The 19916-nt window shown below is 37.4% G+C and overlaps 1 protein-coding gene across 4 annotated transcripts in view; it reads right to left on the bottom strand.

Annotated features, from left to right (window-relative positions):
• Positions 1–19916, bottom strand: part of DIAPH3 (diaphanous related formin 3) — a 488058-nt gene that overhangs the window by 356381 nt on the left and 111761 nt on the right. The gene's annotated exons all lie outside the window — the stretch shown is intronic.

The raw sequence follows: 19916 nt of genomic DNA, 5'->3' as shown, positions 1-19916 counted from the left end.
GGAGAGCAGGTCTCTAGGATTAAATGTTCAAACCATCTTTAAATAAATGTTCAAAGCATCTTAGGCTTTGAAATTCAGTTATTCCTTCCTCAGGATGAAATCAAAGGTATGCAAAGTGGTTTCCTAGATATTGCGGGCTTTATGAAGCAAATACAGTCACCTCACTGAGCAGAAAGAGGCAATAATCAGGTCTCAGATTTGCTTCCTGGCCAAAGGAACACTACCCCTGTAGGTTTCTCACGGACTACAGTTACCCTCTCTCCTCCCCAATATGCTCCAAGGAAGAGAAAGACAAATGCATCAGAGACCGTCAGAGCTGGAATAAACCTAACACATCCTAAGGGCAACGTGACCAGTTACATATACGTACAGGACAGGGACCATTTCTGATTTGTCTTTAAATTCCCTAGCACCTGGAACAGACTAAGCACTCAATAATGGTTTGAAAATCGAATCTCCTTCCATTTCTATATATAAGGAAAAGAACACACACAGAGAGGTTAAGGTCACTTAGAAATAGCATCCAGGTCTGCTGGTGCCAGGCTCACAGCCTCACTTTCTAGATGTAGAGAAAGGGACAAAGCAGTGACACCCCCTCTGCATTATCACTGAGCCTGTCTCAACCTTCATGCCAAAAACATCAATTCTGATTTCAGAACAGGTACTTATCCAGACTGAACCAAGGATGAGGAATCTAGAGTCCCTGTCCTTATCGCACTTTAGGACTTGATTGACTGCAGCTCAAAGGGTGATGTTTCATTACTACTAAAACAAGTGTTCATTAATGAAGTCACTCAGCCTTTAGGAAGGGCTCACTGTGTGCTCGAGACTGCAGTAGGTATGACAAATACAAAACTGAATAAAACATGTTCTCTGTCCTTGAAAGGATCACAGACTAGTGGCTGAAACAAATGTTGAGCTAAATTATCTCCCTAATGTAATAAGTGTTATAATCGTGGCGCTAAGGGAACAGAAGGGTCTACCTCTCCCAGGAACAAAGCCACCGAGGTCTGACCTGAGTCTTGAAGGGTAAGTCAGAGAAAGAGCAGTTTCTGAGGCGGAGGAAAACCATGCAAACATATTAAATATGAAAGACGTGCCTGAGCTGACTACCAGAGGTGGCTGTATCAGATAAAACCAAAAAGGTAGGAAAGAGCTTCTGAAAAAAATTCTATACGATGTCATGGGCAATGGGAAACCATTAGGCCTATGTGGTAGGCAGAGTAATCCTACCCCTGCCCCCAGAAAGATGGCTATGGCCTAACACCAGAAGCTATGGTTATCGGATATAGCAAAAGAGGAAATAAAAAAGGAAATTGAGGTTACTAATCAGAATATTTTAAAAGAGATTAGCCTAAATTAGCCAGGTGAATCCAATCTAATTACCTAATTCATTGAAGTTGAAAGCATTTCCCAATGAGATCAAAGAGACAAAACGGAGGAAAGGAGAGAGCTGTAAAGGCATGAAAAGGACTCAACCTGCCTTTACAGGTTTAAAGACTGAGGAAGGGGAATAGGAGCCAAGGAACGTGGCAGGGCGGGGGGGGGCGGACTCCTAAGCTGAGACAACCCTCACATGACAGCCACCAAGAAAAAAGGGGATGTCAGTCTCACAACTGCAAGGAATTGCATTTGGCCAATAACCCAAACAATCAAGCAAACATCAAGAACACAAGATCTCTTCTCATTTATTCAGAACTTCAATTCTCTTCATTATGATTTTGTAGTTTTCACCATAAGTCCTCTATGTGATTTGTTAGATTTATACCCAGTTTTTTTTTTTTTCATATCTCCCCCCCCCCCACCCCGGAGTGGTGTTAGGGGAAAGCAATAGCAAATGGAGTTCTCCAGAAGTTCATTGCTAGTAAAATATATTTTTTTCAGGTGAAAAACATAAATTTCCTAATATTTAAGTATACAGTACAGTATTGTCAACTATATGTACACTGTTGTACAAATCTCAAACTTTTGCATCTTGCAAAATACAATTGATTTTTCATCTTGAATCCTGCACTGTTGCTCAACTTACTGATTAGTTCTAGTTTTTGCAGATTCTTTCAACTTTTCTATGTAAACAACCATGTCATCTACAAATAGGGACAATTAATTTTCCTTCCTTTCTGATTTATAGGTTTTTGTTCATTTTGTTTGTGCCTCATTGCTTTGGCTAGAACTTCCAGCACTGTGTTGAACAAGAGGGGCAAGAACAAACATCCTTACCTTGTTCCCAGCCTGAGGGGGGAAATGTTGAGACTTTCACATTTAATGTTAGCTTTATAATTTTTGTAGATTCATGTTATCAAGTGGAGAAAGTATTCCTCTGTGCTAGTTTCCTAGAGTAACTATAACAAAGCACCACAAAGTAGAGAACTTAAAAGAGAAGTTCGTTCTCATAGTTCTGGAGGCTAGAAGCCGAAGTCAGCAGGGCCAGGCCCCCCCCCTATGACTATGGGTAGAATCCTTCCTTGACTTTTCCTAGGTTCTGGGGATAATGGCTAATCCAGGATTTCCATACCTCTCACCACATGGCACTTTGTCTCTCTCTTCTTAAAAGGACATAAATCAGATTAAGAGCCTACTCTACTCCTTTATGACCTCATCTTATTACAACTATAATGACCCAGTTTTCAAATAAGGTCACATTCTAAGGCATCGGGGCTTAAAAACCTTTTTCTGGGGGACACAACTCAATCCATAACGTTTCTATTTTTCCCAGAGTTTTTATCAGGAATAAGTGCTCAGTTTTATCAACCTTTGTCTACATCTATTGATATATTTTTCTTCTTTAGCCTTGTTGATAAAGTGCATTACGATGAAGATTTTCATGCCTACATTCATGATAGACATTAGTCTGTAAATCTGGGGCTTGGGGTTTTGTTATTGTCTTTATTTGGTTTTCTTAGCAGTACCAGCTTCATAGAGTTATTCCTTGCTCTTGTATCTTCTGGGTGAGATTGTGTAGAATTGATATTAATTTTTCCTCAAATTTTGGTAGAATTCTCCAGGGAAGTCCTCTGTACTTAATTTCATTTCCTTAATAGAGGACAATTCAAATTTTCTTTTTCATATTGGGTGTATTGTAGTACTTTGCTTTTTGAAGAACTGGTCTTTCAAATAAGTTGTCCCATTTGTGTTAAAGTTTGTAGTAAGCCTTACTACCCTGGTAACACAGGGTCTGCAGTGATACTCCATTTTATTGCTGATCCTGGCAATTTGTCTATTTTTTCAACAATAGAGGTTTAACAGTTTTATTCATCTTCCCAAAGAACTACAACCTTGTTCCATTGATTTCCTCTATTGTTACTGTTTCAAATTTAATTGATTTCTACTCTTTATTATTTCCTATTTGTTTTCGATTTTGGTTTTGGTTTTTTTTTTTTTTTAGATTAAGGGTTAACTAAAATTATTGACTTGAGCCCTTTTTCTCTTTCTCTATCTAATGTAGGTATTCAGCCCCACAGACTTCCCTCCCAGTACTACTTTATATGTGTGCCACAAGTTCTGAAAGGTTGCATTTTCATTAACTTCAGTGTATTTTTTTTTTATTTCCCTTGAGACTTTTTCTTTGACTCAAGGATTACATACAAGTGTGTTATCTACTTTCCTTTCCAAATGTTTGGATATCTTCCTGTTATCTTTCTGTTATTGATTTCTAGTTTGAGTCTTTTGGTGGAAGAACACATTTGGTAGGATTTCAATTCTTTTAAATTTGATGAGGTTTGCTTTGTGGCCCAGGATATGGTCTATGTCAGTATAGGTTTTAAGAATGTGTACTCTGCTGTTAGATGGAATGTTCTATAAATATACATTACGTACTTTTGCTTGAGTTCTTAGATCTTCCGTGATTATCCGTCTAGTTGTTCTACTGATCGTGAACCGAGTTGTGAAGTCTCCAAATCTGTTTGTGGATTTATCTACTCCTTTCTAGTATTTTTGCTTCATCTATGCACATCTGAGATTTGATGTGTACACTTAGGATGGGTCTTTTGGTGGAATGACTCAAATACATCTTTTTCTTTACTCTGAGGTCTACACTATAGGATATTAAAATAGCCACAAGCACCTTTTGATTAATGTTTGAATAGGTCTTATTATCTCTTCACTTTCCATCTGTCTATATCAATATATTTGAAGTGAATTTCTGATAGAAAGCATATAATCAGGTGGTGTTTTTTCATCTACTCTGCCAATCTCTAATTGGCATAACCATTTACACTTAATGTAATTACTGACATGTTAAAATTTCACTAATTTTTTTTGGATACTGTTCATTCTGTTTGTTCATTTTCTTTCCCCGGTCGTCTTGTGGTTTACTAAAACATGTTTTAGAATGCCATCTTTTTGATTTATCATGTTTTTTATTTATAGCTCATATAGCTTTCCTAGAGGTTGCTCTAGGTACATCATAATATATCAAAGCTTACTGGCATCATCATTTTATAAGCTTGAGTGAATTGTACAAACTTTCCTTCCTGTTATGAATCAAACGGTGTCCCTCAAAATTCACATGTTGAAACCCAAACCCACAATATGACTCTATTTGGAGATAAGGCCTTTTTTTTTTAATTTTATTATATTAATCACCATACATTACATCATTAGTTTTTGATGTAGTATTCCATGATTCATTGTTTGCGTATAAGATAAGGCCTTTACAGAGATAGTTAAGGTTAAATGAGATCATAAGGATAGGGCCCTAATCCAGTAGGACTCCTGTCCTTTTAAGAGGAAGAGACACCAGGATTGCACACCCACAAAGGCCATGTGAGGACACTACAAGACAGCAACCATCTGCAAACCAAAGAAAGAGACCACATAAGAAACCAGCCTGCTGGCACCTTACCATGACTTTAAGCCTTCCAGCCTCCAGAACTGTGAGAAATTACATTTCCATTTAAGCCACCCAGTCTGTAGCTTTTTTGTTAGGGCAGCCCAAGCTAACACACTTCCCTTTATGCACCTTTACCCTCCCAATTTAGAGTATAGTTGTTTTAAGTATTTCGTCTACATAGATTTAGAACCGCATCAGACAGAATTTTTGCTTCTACCAAACATAATTTAGAAAATTCAAGAAAAGTATCCTTATCCATAGTTTTATTGACACTGTACACGTTTTCTTCCCAGGATTTCAAGGATGCCTTCTTTTATTGTCTCCATTTAGAAAATGTTCTTTAGCCATTCTTTCAGGGTGAGTCTTCTGGCCCCAAATTCCCTTTGTTTTTCTTCATCTGAGTAGGTCTTGATTCCCCCTTCATTCCTGAAAGATACTTTTACAGCATATAAGATTCTGAGCTGACTGTTCCTTGCTTTCTTCATTTAAAAACTGCTTTACCACATGCTTTGGGCCTCCAGAGTTTCCAATGAGAAATCCAGGGTCATTCCATTGGTTCTCCTGGTAACTAAAGCGGCATCTCTTGCTGCTTTGAAGATTTTTTTTGTTTTCAGTTGTCAGAAGTTTGACTAGGATAGGTCTTAATATGAGTTTCTTTAGGTTCATCCTATTTATGGTTTATTTGGTTTCTTGAATCTGTAGGTTTGTATTTTTTGCCAAGTTCAGAAAATATTTTAACCATTATTTCCTCAAATACTTTTTTATCCTGCCCTCTTTCTCAAATCCTCCAAGGATTTGAGTAACAAAAGGTTAAATCTTTGGTTATAGCACCCCAAGTCACCAAGGCTCTATTTAACTTTCTCTCTGTTCAGGTTGGGTAATTTCTATTATTCTATACTGCAGTTCACCAATTCTTTCCTCTCATCCCTACATTTTGTTGTTGTACTCCTCCAGTAAGTTTTTCATTTCAGTTACTGTATTTTTCAATTTTAAAATTTCCATTTGAGCTTTAAAAAAGAAAGTTTCTTCTACATATTTGCTGAGACTATTCTTTATGAACAATTCAATTTTTAATGAACAATTCATAATTGTTCATTAAAACACCTTGATGATGGCTTCCTTAAGCATCCTTATTAGAATATTCAAATAACTTGGGGTGCTTGGGTGGCTCAGTCAGTTAAGCATCCAACTCTTGATTTCAGCTCAGGTCATGATTTCAGGGTTGTGAGATCAAGCCCTGCATTGGACTCCATACTCAGCACAGAGTCGGCTTGCCCCTCTCCCTCTGCTCCTCCTCCTACTCGCTATCTCTAAAATAAAATCTTTTTAAAAAGAATACTCAAATATCTGTCAACTCAGTGTTGGCATCTATTAATAATGGTCTTTTTGCATTCAGTTTGTGATCTTCCTCCTTTTTTAGGAAGACAGGTGTTTATAGTGAAACCTGGAGACTTAGATTATTATGTTCTGATACTCCAGATTTCATCTCAACCTCTTATTTTTTAGCTTGCATCCTATGATACTGCTCCAGGGGATGAAGGACAGGCATCACCTCAATGCTGCCAGGTGAAAACAGAGATCCATGTTCTCCAACTGGCCTCCGTTGACATCTTAGGAAGAGGTTTCTTCCTTTCTTTAAGACTTTGAGAGAGCCCAAGCACAGGGAGCAGCAGAGGGAGAGGGAGAAGTAGGCTCCCAGCTGAGCAGGGAGCTCGGTCCCAGGACCCTGGGATCATGATCTGAGCCTAAGGCAGAAAGAAACTTAACCAACTGAGCTATCCAGGTGCCCCAGGAAAGGGTTTCTTGTTATTGCGGGACGTAAGTGGGAGCCTGAGCTCCCCACCTGGCCTCCATGGTACCTCCCTGGCAGGGAGAAGCAGGACTGCCTCATTATGCTCAAATAACCTCCACTAGAACCAATGGGAGGTGAGGTTTGTTTCCAAATCTTTTTTTTTTTTTTTTTTGCCAGTTGTACTAATTACCCTAATTAGATAATTTATTTTAAAATTACATAAACAGACAAGTCACTGTTTAAAAAAAAAAAAAAAAACTATTTCTAAGAAAACTAAACCTAAGGCTTTGAAAGTTTTTTCAGTGACATTTTAAAAAGTGCCATAGAAGTAGATGTGGACACAAGTGTATATTATTGAGAGACATCAGCAGAATGACTTAAGAAGAATTCTATACTCTCTACTTTTTAAGAACCTCTACATTTCTGCACCTTAAAATACCAATATGAGGAAGATAACGCATCACGGATGTGGTTTAATCAACCTGTGTCTACTCTAAGTAGGCACAGGCTGGCCTCCACATCAAAAGTCTAGAGGAAAAAAAATGGATTTTTAATCGTTTGAATCCAAAGGATGTTTAGGCTATATGTGAATCATTTATCATTCCCTGCTTTTGCCAATTTTTCCAAAAACCAATAGCATTAAAAAGGACTTCCTCAGTAGACACACACTTCCACCCAAGAAGTTACAGTGCCTTTCTAAGTAGGTGAAATCATACGTTTTTTCCTTCATTTTGCTTTTGTGTATTATCTATTTTCCTATAATGAACTTTTTGTAATAAGAAAAAAATTTTTTAATTACCCAAAAGACTCATCTTACATAAACGCCTAGGGAAACACAAAGTTATTTTGCTAAAAATCAATATAAGAAACACCCTGAAAGGGGAAAAAAATATCACTGGTCACATGTGACAAAGTAACAAATTTTATACCTTAACCTTAAAAGGTCAGCTTTAATACTGTGTAATATCCAAATCCAATTTACATTCCTCTGTCAGAGTAATATATCACCAATGCTGAATATAATTATAGCTTATTTTAGCTTTCATTTTCACTTACTCTTAGCAAGGTGACTAAATACTTAAAATGAACAGGGTGGGGAGGAGGGGACAAAGCAATTAACATGACCCATAGGGCAAAACAAACATACACCCACATCCCAACCGATGGCCCATCCATGAAAATTACACTAACTTATACAGCCAGAAAGGGAATTCAGAAATTCAGGAACTAAATAATGTTCTCATTTAAAAATCTACCAAATTTCAAAATACAATCATTAATATGTGTATTTTCTAGGAATTGACTTTTCAAGGAATCATGTATTTAAAACCAGTCACTTATTCTCACTTCTAATATTAAATGAAACAATAGAATAACAAACTAAGAAGTTTATTCTCCTGGTTACTTTTTAACTCTAATATATTGAAAGGTATAAAATGTCTAGAGAAAGTGTTCAAAATGAAAAGAAAACCAGATGAACTGCAGTGATGAAAAACGAATCACCAATATAAGAAACATGAGCTCTTGATCTTTAGATGAAAAAAGAGAACTATAGAGGTAAAATAACATATCCTAGCATGTGCTCTGATCAAAACTTAAGTCCACTATTAAAAGAAAAATTGTAAAAAAAAAAAAAAAAAAAAATCTCATTGGGAATGTATTAAATATGAGTAAGGAAGTTTCTTAATATCAAATCAAAACATCATTACTTGAGGAAAGCATTAATGAATTATTCATCTTAAATTGACTAATTTGACAACTAACGTATGAGGGAAAAGAAATCATTACATTGCAGGTCTTCCATCATCTGTTTTCACCCTAAGTACTTGCTGCCCAACACTTGTTCCATAAACTTCATTATTAAGTCTATCATCTCCTGATTCTATCAAGTTCATTGCTATGTTCACTCAGCAGCAAATGAAACTATTTCATCTTTCAAGAGCCAATTCAAGTGTCCTTCTTTGAACTCCCATTAAGTTTCTCCATTCGCTTACTGGGTATTACCCACCTGACCCCAAATATCCCTCTAGTTACTGCCCAGTTTTCTTTCTTTTAGAGGAAAATGTCTCAATTTCATCACAAGAATAGTCGGTAGTCCTTCACCGTCCATTTATCCCATCTCAATCTGGCTTCTGCCACCCAGACTCCACAAAATTGCTTTTCTCAATGGTCAACAACAACCCTCCTCTTTCCAATTCTGACAGTAATATCTTGCCCAGGTCTCAGGAGCATTCTGTGGTTTGTCACTTTCCCTATTGAAACACTGTCCCTCTCTTAGGCTCAGGAAATCAGTCTTTTTGGGTTCTCCTCCTCCCAAATGACCACTCCTCCATCTGTTTTCCTGGCTTCTCTTGCCTTTCTGGACCATGGATAATTGCTGGAGATTCCCAGGTCTTGTTCTGGGCCGCCTTCTATATCTTTACACACACCTCCCTGTCCTACCTGAATTCTCAACTATTTTCAGGGCTTAATGTGCAGTGCACATATAAACAATAGGTAAGTATCTCTACATTCTCCACTGAGGTCCAGACTGCATTATCTAGCTGCTTGATATCTCAAACTGTGAAACTCAAACATATCAAACTTAACATGGTTAAAACAGACATTTTGATTTTCTCCAAAATGCATGAAACCAGTAACAAAACCATCTTCCCCTATCCAAGTTAATGGCACTACTATCCACCTATTTGCTCAGGTCACACAACCTAGGTGTCATTCTTGATTTCCTCCTTTTCATTCACACCCCACATCCAATCTATCAACAGGTCCCACAGTTTCTACCTCCAATCTGTCCGTAAAACCCACCCAACTCCTTGCCCTGCCCCCACTACAATCCTCACCCATGACATGCTCATCACTCCCGTGACTATGCCATAGTCTCCTTTCCGATCTCCCTGTCCACTCTTTCCTCCCTTCAATCCATTCTCCCCATAGCAGTTCCTTTTAACAGTAAATTTAGAAATAGATCATTTCCTGTGTAAAACTCAGTAACAGCCTCACACTTATCTAGACTAAAAATCTTACCTCTCTTCCACATCACCTTAAGGCCTCTCATGACCTGGGCACTGCTCAACTCTCTGATGGCCCCATGGCCTCTGGGACTCCACCTCCCTCTCTCCACCCTCTTGCCTGTTTCCGCACCCTAGGGGCTCTGCTGCCTAGGAGGTGCTCCAGGCCCTGCACCAAAGCCTGAGCCTCTCTTACCTAATTCCTCGTGTTCTTAAGCTCTTAAACTTTACCACCTCAGAGACCTTCTCTGACCAGCTTGCACCTAAAAGCCCTCTATCCATCACTCTCAGTCCCTTTTCTCTTAACTGAAGTTTTATCTTCTATTTATGACATATTTTCTAGATCTCTCCCCCATATGCCTCATTACTGTGATATCTGGCATAGCACCTGAGAATTCTTGTTGCATGAGTAGATTAACAAATACATCCTCTGTTACTCTGTTGCATTTTATCCAGACCACACACTTAAAAGATTTAATTAGGTAAGAGCTAGTGGTATCACTTACTCTACTATGTGTTAGACATCGCTCTCCAAATGGAAACTCAGTAATTTGAGGACAGGGAGAAGCCCTTGTACCTTTACTAGTTTTCCAATAGAGACGTATGTAAAGACACTCAAAATACTTGATCCCCTATCCTGAAAAATGAGCAGTATACAGCCTCATGCATTTTTATTTCATGCTTTAATTTCCCTGTTCTTTTTACTATTCAACTCCATTTAACATACACCCTGATCTCCTGAGTCCCATATTACAGTTCCATAACAACACATTCTGTGCACCCCCTCAGAAATCCATAGCTTGCTAGAGAGAGCAGCCATACCTACAGAGACTCAAGAATGCAAAGGCTCAAAATAAGGGCACCAAGAATATCACATGTCTTTCTCATCTGTAAAACTATTATCCAAAAGGGAAGCCTCTAGCGACATGTGGATTTAAGTTTAAATTCCATTCCTTAGTCACATTAAGCACCATTCAAGTGCTGAAAGGTCACATGTTTTGAGTACTGAAGAGCACAGACCAAGAACATTTCCTGTACAAAGTTCTACTGGAATTCTGTTCAAGCGAGCCTACTTTCTCTTTAGCTCCGCAGAGGCACTCCAAGTGACCTCAGTGGGTCTAACCCTCATGTGTTTATCTTTTATGAATTTCAACATAGGAAAGATGTTTAATATATGAAAACTACACCTATTTCCTTCTCATATATACTGATTACCCCATAACAAAAGACCTAGAAATCCATGGCCAATATGGGTGATAAAGTTGAGATTTCACAAGGTTTTCTGAATCATAAAAATTAAAACTTCCTTCTATTGCCAATATTATTTCACCTACCTTTGTATCAAGGCCTTCTATATACAGCTGATCCTTGAACAACGTGGGTGTGTTAGGGGTGCTAATTCCCACGGCACAGTGGAAAATCCACGTATAAACTTTTGACTCCCCAAAAACTTAGCTACTAATAGCCTGTTGACCAGAAGTCTTACCAATAATATAGCCAGTCGATTAACACATACGTCGTATGTGTGTTATATACTATATTCTTACAATAAAGAAAGCTATAGAAAATGTTGAGAAATTCTAATAGAAAATAGCTGTGGATAAGCGGACACACACAATTCAAACAGGTGTTGCTCAAAAGCCAACTGCAGTTATGTATTTTTTTTATGTATAGAGACAACAGGACAAAATTTGTATTTTTAATTCTTTACTTAACTCACCATGCAATGTTTTTGTTTTTGTTTAAAAAAAAAAAAAAAAAAAAAGAAGGCCCCACACCCAGCTTGGGGCCCAACACAGGGCTTGAACTCACGACCCTGAGATCAAGACCAGGGCTGAGATCAAGAGTCAGACGCTTAACCGAATGAGCCACTCAGGCGCCCCACCAAGCAATACTTTTAAAACATCATAACTAGGCCAAAAAACTAGTATAAAGAAGAAACTACATAGACTCTTTGTATGTAGGATACTAAATAACTAGGGAGTGTGACGGTCTGCAGTTCAGTAATTTTTCCACTGAATATGTACATATCTTTGCGAAAGAAACCGAAGTATTCAGTAAATATCATCCTGATAACGGTTATAGATTTGAACATAGAAGGCTTACATTCTCTAAGGACACAGACAATTATCATTGAAAAGCAAAGTTTCTTATATTTCACCTCTACAGTCAGGAGCAACTATACAAGTTTAAGAGCAGTACTTTTTCCAAATTGTTATAACACTATATTTTGTTGTCTTTTAAACCGTAATCTAGTCTTTTTGAATAATTAGTTTTCAGTCACATATTCTTTCTTTTATGCTGAATATCAAACTACTGTATTTTAAAAAGGTTTGAGGCCCTATGTTAATTGTGACTGACTTTACATATGAATAGACTGTTTTTTGAAAAAATTAATCTTGGCTATTCAAATAGCAATTTATATTTTATTTTACATACACTAGGAGATATATATATTATAAAGTAGATTGAAAGGATTTTACAATTCGAGGACCTTTCAGGTCAAGTATAAATTGAGCTACACAGCTCTTATTCACCATGTACAGAAAATATGTATTTCTCAGTTAAAAGCAATTACTGTATTTTCAATGTACTGTACTTTTATTGTTAACCTTGCATTCAAAGCTTTTCAGACACAGATAGAGTTAACTTCGAAACCAAATAATTATAACACATTTTAATACATCTACAACCCAAAACCAAGCTGTAGTATGAATGACAATACACAAAAGAGAAAGTCTCCTACCAGGGGGGACCATTCAGTCTTCTGGAAGGTCTCTCAAAGAAATTACACCAGCTTTGGAAGGACTGTGAAAGCAATGGAATGTATTGGCATGCCCTTTAAAATATCAGGTTAGTACTCATTTATAAACATTAATATTTTCTTTCAGGGCATTTTTCATTAATATTTCATTCTTTTAAAACACTTTGGAAAGGACTGCAAAAAGACCTAAAATTAAAGTGCATTTTCAACAAATATTTCTTTAATAAGCAATATTAAGGGTCATAAAAGTTATGGATCCTGAATGTTAATTTAGACATAAATAATACAAAGCATATCCTAAGATATATGGTATTGTCTAAAGAAATAAAGAATATTAACATCCTACCTATACTTTATGACTTTTTATTGGAAACATAGAAAAACTACTTTGAAGAGGTCAAAGTGTATCTCCCTGAGAAAAGTTCTGTAAAATAGGCATCCAACTAATATTTTTAACCTACCAAAGACGATGTTTCTATGATTTCTATGATGCGCCATATTGCTGATTCCCTCATCCCAGCTACAGCCAACCACAATGAAGTCTGCCATGGACTGTAGCACTTGTACTGTCAGACACATCTCTCCTCTCCATTTCTATTCCTTAATAGCTGGTAGGAAACCCATTCCCTTTGCCTTATCCTTCCAAGAAGACAGCACTGCCCGCTGAAGGCAGCCTCCCAGGGATCACTCATTTCTTCTCTCAGGACTCTTGATATAAATGCTCACTCATCCTTCAAGGTTTTAAAAATCCTTTAATCTTTCAGACTTCAATTCTTTTATTTATTCCCATAGTCCTGAACCTAACTTTGAGGATATAGTCATCATGCAGTATTTATGTCAAAGAAGCAAGCAGCTACACAGAGGAACCAAGGTGTTTAAGCAGCAATGTCTAATTTTTTTTTTTTTTACAGTGACATAAATGGTTTATATGTGCTGTTCAGTTTGCTAGCCACTAGCCACATGTGCCTCGTGAGCACTTGAAATGTTCTGGATGTTCTCCCCCGCCTTAATTAAATACTACAACTAACTAGCAGCTACCTTATTAAAACAGCACAGGAAGGAAAACATAGAACCACCTGAATGACTTGCCTCTCTGGTATCATTAATTAAAGAAAAAAAAGGAAGGAAGGAATTTAAGAATGTAGATCACGAAGGAAAATCTTGACTCCTCTTGTCCACTTGAGGAATTATCACTATTATTAACACCATACATCCGTACATATTGTTAATTCTCAAACTTTTTTCTAAGGCTTTTTTAAAAAAAATTTTATAGCTCATGTCTTACTTTAAAATTCTAAAGCATGTCAGTGGAATAAAAATAAACTAGAGCTTATTATTAGAGAGAACATTTACTATTCTCCTTCTCTCATTTCTACAAAGGGAGAAGCCTTCTACTATGTTCCCCAGAAGAGAACATTAGGGATTACTCCCTCCATCTCATTATGTAAAGATTTCCCCACACCTCCACTACCCAGAAGGACTGAATTATCCAACTGGCCAAAGTGGGGAAGGGATCTTGACCCTGACCTACAGTTGTCTGTTCTTCCTACTCATGACAACGTGACAAGTTTGATTCAGTGGCAAGAACTACACTTCACCTTTGGAAGTCCCAGTTGTGCTCTGCAATTTAGCCTTTCTAGCAGTTCAGAGGTTATTCCTAACCTCACTTCTGTATCTGCTTTAACATATTCAGAACTCAAGGTTAAAAAAAAGCGGTGTCTATCAGGATCTCCACAGAACCAGTAGTTTGCATGTACAGTGTAAAACAGGACAGCTATTAGAGAAAATGAAACAAATGATAAAAGTTTTTTTTTTTAATGGAATCGAGGACTAAGTCATAAATAGAAAATGAAGCTCTTTGGGAGGCAAAACAAAAGTGAGATACTGAAAAAGTATCAAAGTCAATGTAGGAGCTGAGCATGTGACCATTTATTTAGCAGGACTCAACTGACAATCTTCAAATCGAGATAGTTTCAGGAAATTCAGAGCAGAATAGTCTTTTGTATTCTTAGAAAGTTTATGACCAGACTCTACTCCTGTAGTCTGGTCCTAGCAGTAAGATAAAGAACCTACAAATCCAATGAAACTAAAAACTGGAAGAAATGAGGATTCCTCATTTACTGATCTATACTGGGTCCCACTAAATAACATACAGATGCTTGACCCCTGTAATAGCTTCCCCTCTTCCCCTTCTGCTGCTCTGTTCTAGTTTCAAAGGGGCTGACTCCGGAGGCTTCAGCTCCCAGGGTTTGTAATCAGCTGTTCCCTGCTAGGTTTGAGCAGTGGGAAGCAGGAAGAAACAAGGTAATGCTCTCCCCCGCCGCCCCCCCGCCTCGGAGGTTTCTCTGGCAACAGCTGCATCTTCCCCATGGATCCAGTTTCTGCCATTCAACACCAAACCATTAGATTCCAGAACAGAGTTCTCTTTCTCTCCCTCCAGCACAGGGGTGAAGCAGCTTCCTGCTGCCACTAATCAAGTGTCTCACTGTTTCCTATTTGGTTTCTCAGTCTTCCCATCAGTTATTTAACCAATTGCTGTATTAACATTTAAAAAAAAAAGAAAAGAAAAAACCTTACAGCGCACGCTCTAGTGTCTGTCTTCCTGTTAGATCTCTAACATATATACTGCACTCAGATACACACATGCATATGTAGTCTCCTTCTGTTCCATTCCATCTCCTTCCTAGGAAAGCATCTTTGGTAAGACTGACAAAAGCAACAGAGACTCCTCTAGGATCATAATGCAGTATAATTGAGCTTTAAGAAGAGGTGGTTCTTGGTAAGAGAAAGGTTTGACTTGTCCATGTTTTGGTTTAAGTGCTCTGAAGAACCTGTAACCCCCACCCCCACCCCACATAACGTCATTTAGATCCACTAGAGTAGGGGCTCTGCAGACAGGGGAGAAGGATGAAGGATGAAGGCCTGAGGGACCGGCAGTGACAACCAAGAAGGGACACTATGTCTTCTTCACTCAAGGAACACCCTACCTCTCATTATATGCATTGTCCCTTCCCCCAACCCTGGGATGAGCAGAGGATGTAGGAAACCCAGACTTTCTACCCATTCACTCCCTCCATGAATTTCTAGGACAGTTTTGAGGAATACTACTATATCCCACAAACCTCTAATGTCAATCCCTGATTTTCAAAAAGATAAAAACACCGCTTCACCCAGATAAAGTGAGCAATGTCAAATATTTATTTAATGAGGGAACCAGCAAGATGATGACCCTGGTTCAAAAAGAACTAGAAAAATCAAAGAATTTAAAATGACTTAAAAGATAGACAAATGCTAATTTAAATACAAGACTGATATCCTACAGAGCAATAAAACAGCAACTGCTAGGGTTCATCTTTAAAAAAATAAAAGTGTGCAACAGTAAGGTAAAGTAAAATAAGAGTATTAACATACTAACATATGCACTTAAAAAATCTGGAGCAAAAACACTCAAACTATTAAAAGGAGTTCACCACTGACCAGCAGGTCTGACAATCAAATTGACAGAAAGGAGGAAGTCTTTTACTTTTCTGTTTATATCCTTCTGAGAAATTTGGATTTGGGGCACACAAATTTAATACCTTTTTCTTGTATTAAACTAGAGATCTAAAAAATGTAGTGATCCGAAGGGGCACCTACACCCCAATGTTTATAGCAGCAATGTCCACAATAGCCAAACTATGGAAAGAGCCCAGATGTCCATTGACAGATGAGTGGATAAAGGAGATGTGGTATATATATACAATGGAATACTACTCAGCCATCAAAAAATGAAATTTTGCCATTTGCAATGACATGGATGGAACTAGAAGGTATTAGGCTAAGCGAAATAAGTCAATCAGAGGAAGACAATTATCATATGATCTCACTGATATGTGTAATTTAAGAAACAAAAGAGAGGATCATAGGGGAAGAGAGAGAAAAATAAATAAAACAAGATGAAACCAGAGAGGGAGGCAAACCATAAGAGACTCTTAATGATAGGAAACAAATGGAGGGTTGCTGGAGGGGAGGGGTGTGGGGGGATGGGGTAACTGGGTGATGGGCATTAAGTAAGGCACGTGATGTAATGAGCACTGAGTGTTATATGCAACTGATGAATCACTGAATTATACCTCTGAAACTAATGATACGCTGTATGTCAATTGAATTTAAAAAAATATATAATTTTTTTTTTTTAAAGATTTTATTTATTTGAGAGAGCGAGAACACATGAGAGGGGATAGGGTCAGAGGACGAAGCAGACTCCCTGCCGAGCAGGGAGCCCGATGCGGGACTCGATCCCGGGACTCCAGGATCATGACCTGAGCCGAAGGCAGTCGCTTAACCAACTGAGCCACTCAGGCGCCCAAAATATATAATTTTAAAAAAAGTAGAGGCAAATAAAGTCACTTTCTGACAAAAGAGTTTTACCCTCAAAAGACTTTTGTCAAGGGAACCTAATGATATACTTGAAGCAAGAGTAAAATCATCAGACAAATGAAAAAGACCTAAAAAGAAATGATTATCTGCATGGGCAAACATATATACATATACACTTATCTGTAGTTTAACTCAACAGTAATAGCTAATCTATCACACAAAACTAACATGCAAATTAACTGAGGGTGACTGTGTTATTCTTAGGCTCAAAATAAGGGATATTGCTTATTTTTGTCCCTTTTATGTACATGCATATTAAATTTCCTTTTTGAGTGTGTACAAGTTAACTTTCTTTTCTAAGATCAGAAAGGGAATACGTCTTCCAGGTTAGGAAAAAAGTGACATGAAAGATTAAAAAAACTATCCAAAAGAATTTAAGTAAGAAAAGAATACAGAAAAGGAACAAAGAGCAGAAGAGGGTATGGAAAGGGAGATGAACATGGTTAAAAAAAAAAAAAAAAAAAAAAAGCATAAACTATTTTACAGTGGCTATGAAGGCAAAGATTATCAGAATTGTTTTAAAAAGCATTTGCATGCTACTTACAGTAGCTATGCGTAAAACATAAGGAAATAAAAAGGCACGAAATAGTATGAATTGTGAGGATATGTGAGTAGTTGCACACATCAACATATATAAATCTATGAAACAGAGAGGAAAAAAGCCCCAGAAGAATGCATGGAAGATGCCACCATTGACACGAAGTTCAAAACGATATAAAACCAAATAATACATGAATTAAGAAGACCTATATGGTGAAATTACAATGAAAAGAAAAAAAGATAAGTCCGAAATTCACAACAGTGCTAACCACAGCACAGTGGGAGAAGAGGACATAAAATTTAGCAGGGATGCATGGGAGCTTTAAAGTTACAAGCAGTATTTCTAGCTTAGTCTCATTAGTAGGCAAGTGGGTACTTGTTTTACTCCTATGACGAAGCCTTTTTTATAGATTTAACATTTTATAAAAATAAGAATTTGAATAAGTATTGATAACTTCAAAATATTGGTCTTGACTTTTTTCTCCAGATCACATCGATACCAATGAATATGTTGATCTCGTTGCTTGCCACAACCTTTTCTATTTGTCTCTTTACACGTGTGGTCCATGGCACAACATATGTCAGTTCCAAAATTAAACTCTTCCACCAGCTTTGTGTTTAAGCCCAGAAATGGAGAAAAATTAGATTCCAAACAGGACACTGATCAAAGGGAATAATGAACCACAAAGGCTGTTCACTTGCTTTGCAGTAGACATACATTTTACTGCACATTTTTCTAAAGTGATTTTTTTGAAGTTATTAACTTTCAGACCTAGTTCCAAAACCTCCTTAGAAATTTAACAAAAAGATGTTAGCAAGAAAATAGGTCTTGTAAACTTCAAAATGTACATGTTAACTGTAAGTAAAGGAAAATAATGCCTAAGATCACAACACGTGGGACCGGGTAGACTGGATTTTCTGAGACAGAAATCGTGCCTTTGACAGCTGCATCAAATTGAGAAAATGAAGATGTATTCTGTAACTAATTTGCTATATACATAGATGAGTATGGACTAAAATGCTAGATATCAATCATAATAATGTTAGTGTCTGCTCTTTTACGTTTCCACCTCAAAGTGTTCAATAGCTCAAACATAATTGTTGCCCATGTCAAGATCCATTAAAAGTTGTAAGTGGCAACTTGAAGAAGTTGGTCTTTTCTTGTGTTCCAAAAGTAAAGCAACTATGTCTTTTAGCTTAAAACGTTCACCAAGAATACTGAATAATCAATAAAACTTCAAAAGAATTCTGTGATCTTCAAATCAACTCTTCATAAAAGGTGGCAAATAACATGGTATTTAAGGCACCGGTTTTCATATAATTCACTGCTGTCTGGATGGTAAAAGGTTGATGTGGCTCATAATTGGTAGGCAGAGTTTCAGAAATGGATAAATGGCTCTAAAAGTATTGCATATCCGGGAGGGGGTGGGGCGGAGGGAGGTTTCCGTCTTGTTCCTTGATTTTTGATTTAAATAAAGCCCAATCCCGGGGCGCCTGGGTGGCTCAGTTGGTTGGGCGACTGCCTTCGGCTCAGGTCATGATCCCAGGGTCCTGGGATCGAGCCCCACATCGGGCTCCCGGCTCAGCGGGAAGCCTGCTTCTCCCTCTCCCTCTCCCCCTGCTTGTGTTCCTGCTCTCACTGTCTCTGTCTCTGTCAAATAAATAAATAAAATCTTTAAAAAAAATAAATAAATAAAAATAAAATAAATAAATAAAGCCCAATCCCAAACCAGCATGGGAGAATCATCATTAATCAGTTCACATGTTTCACTCTCACCTCTATTCGCAGAAATTGAAGAATTTTAACACTGATTTACTACAGGTCTAACAAGGGTCTCAAAAGCTGACAAAGAGTCTAATTCTTTTCCTCTTGAAACTGAGTCATATACTATACATTAAAAAATACAGGTATATGAAAAAAAATACATGTATACGAAAAACTGACTTTAACAATAGCAGACATAAAACTAATAGCCAAGTCCAAAGATTTGAACATAGGCAGAATTTCAACTTTTACACATCCAGGAAAGTCATTCCTCAAATTGAAGCACTGCACACAGAGATATTCTTGAGTCTCCTCTCGTCTCTCTACATCAGGTGCCACAGTTTCAGAAAAACCTCTCCAATGGTAAGATTTCTATCATTTTCGATTAAAAAGACTTTTATAGGAAGCATCCACAGCTTGTAGATTCCTGCTAATATATTCTAGAATTGGCCTTTCTTGGAAAAATAATTCCACATTTTTTTTTAAAAATAAGGTTCAAGTGAAAGAGACAAAGCATTATTTCCCAGTAGTTTAAGGCAAAACCACATAAAATTGTATCCACTGGAATATACATGAATTCATACATAAAACCCTTTCACAGTTTTTCTTTTGCTACCATTTTCATCTAATCAAATTATGAAGATAAAGGGAAGGGTCTACTTCTAATTAAATTGAAAAGCCATGAATAAATCCACTGCTCAATGGCTGCCAGATAAACTAAGACATGAGTGCATCTTCCCATTCAACTCCAAACACCCTCTTCCTACTTTTAAACTCCTTAAGGGCCTGGGCCAGCT

The sequence above is a fragment of the Neomonachus schauinslandi genome, chromosome 3 (genome assembly GCF_002201575.2).
Source record: "Neomonachus schauinslandi chromosome 3, ASM220157v2, whole genome shotgun sequence".
NCBI classification, from domain to species: domain Eukaryota; kingdom Metazoa; phylum Chordata; class Mammalia; order Carnivora; family Phocidae; genus Neomonachus; species Neomonachus schauinslandi.
This window is presented reverse-complemented; position numbering and strand designations above follow the sequence as displayed.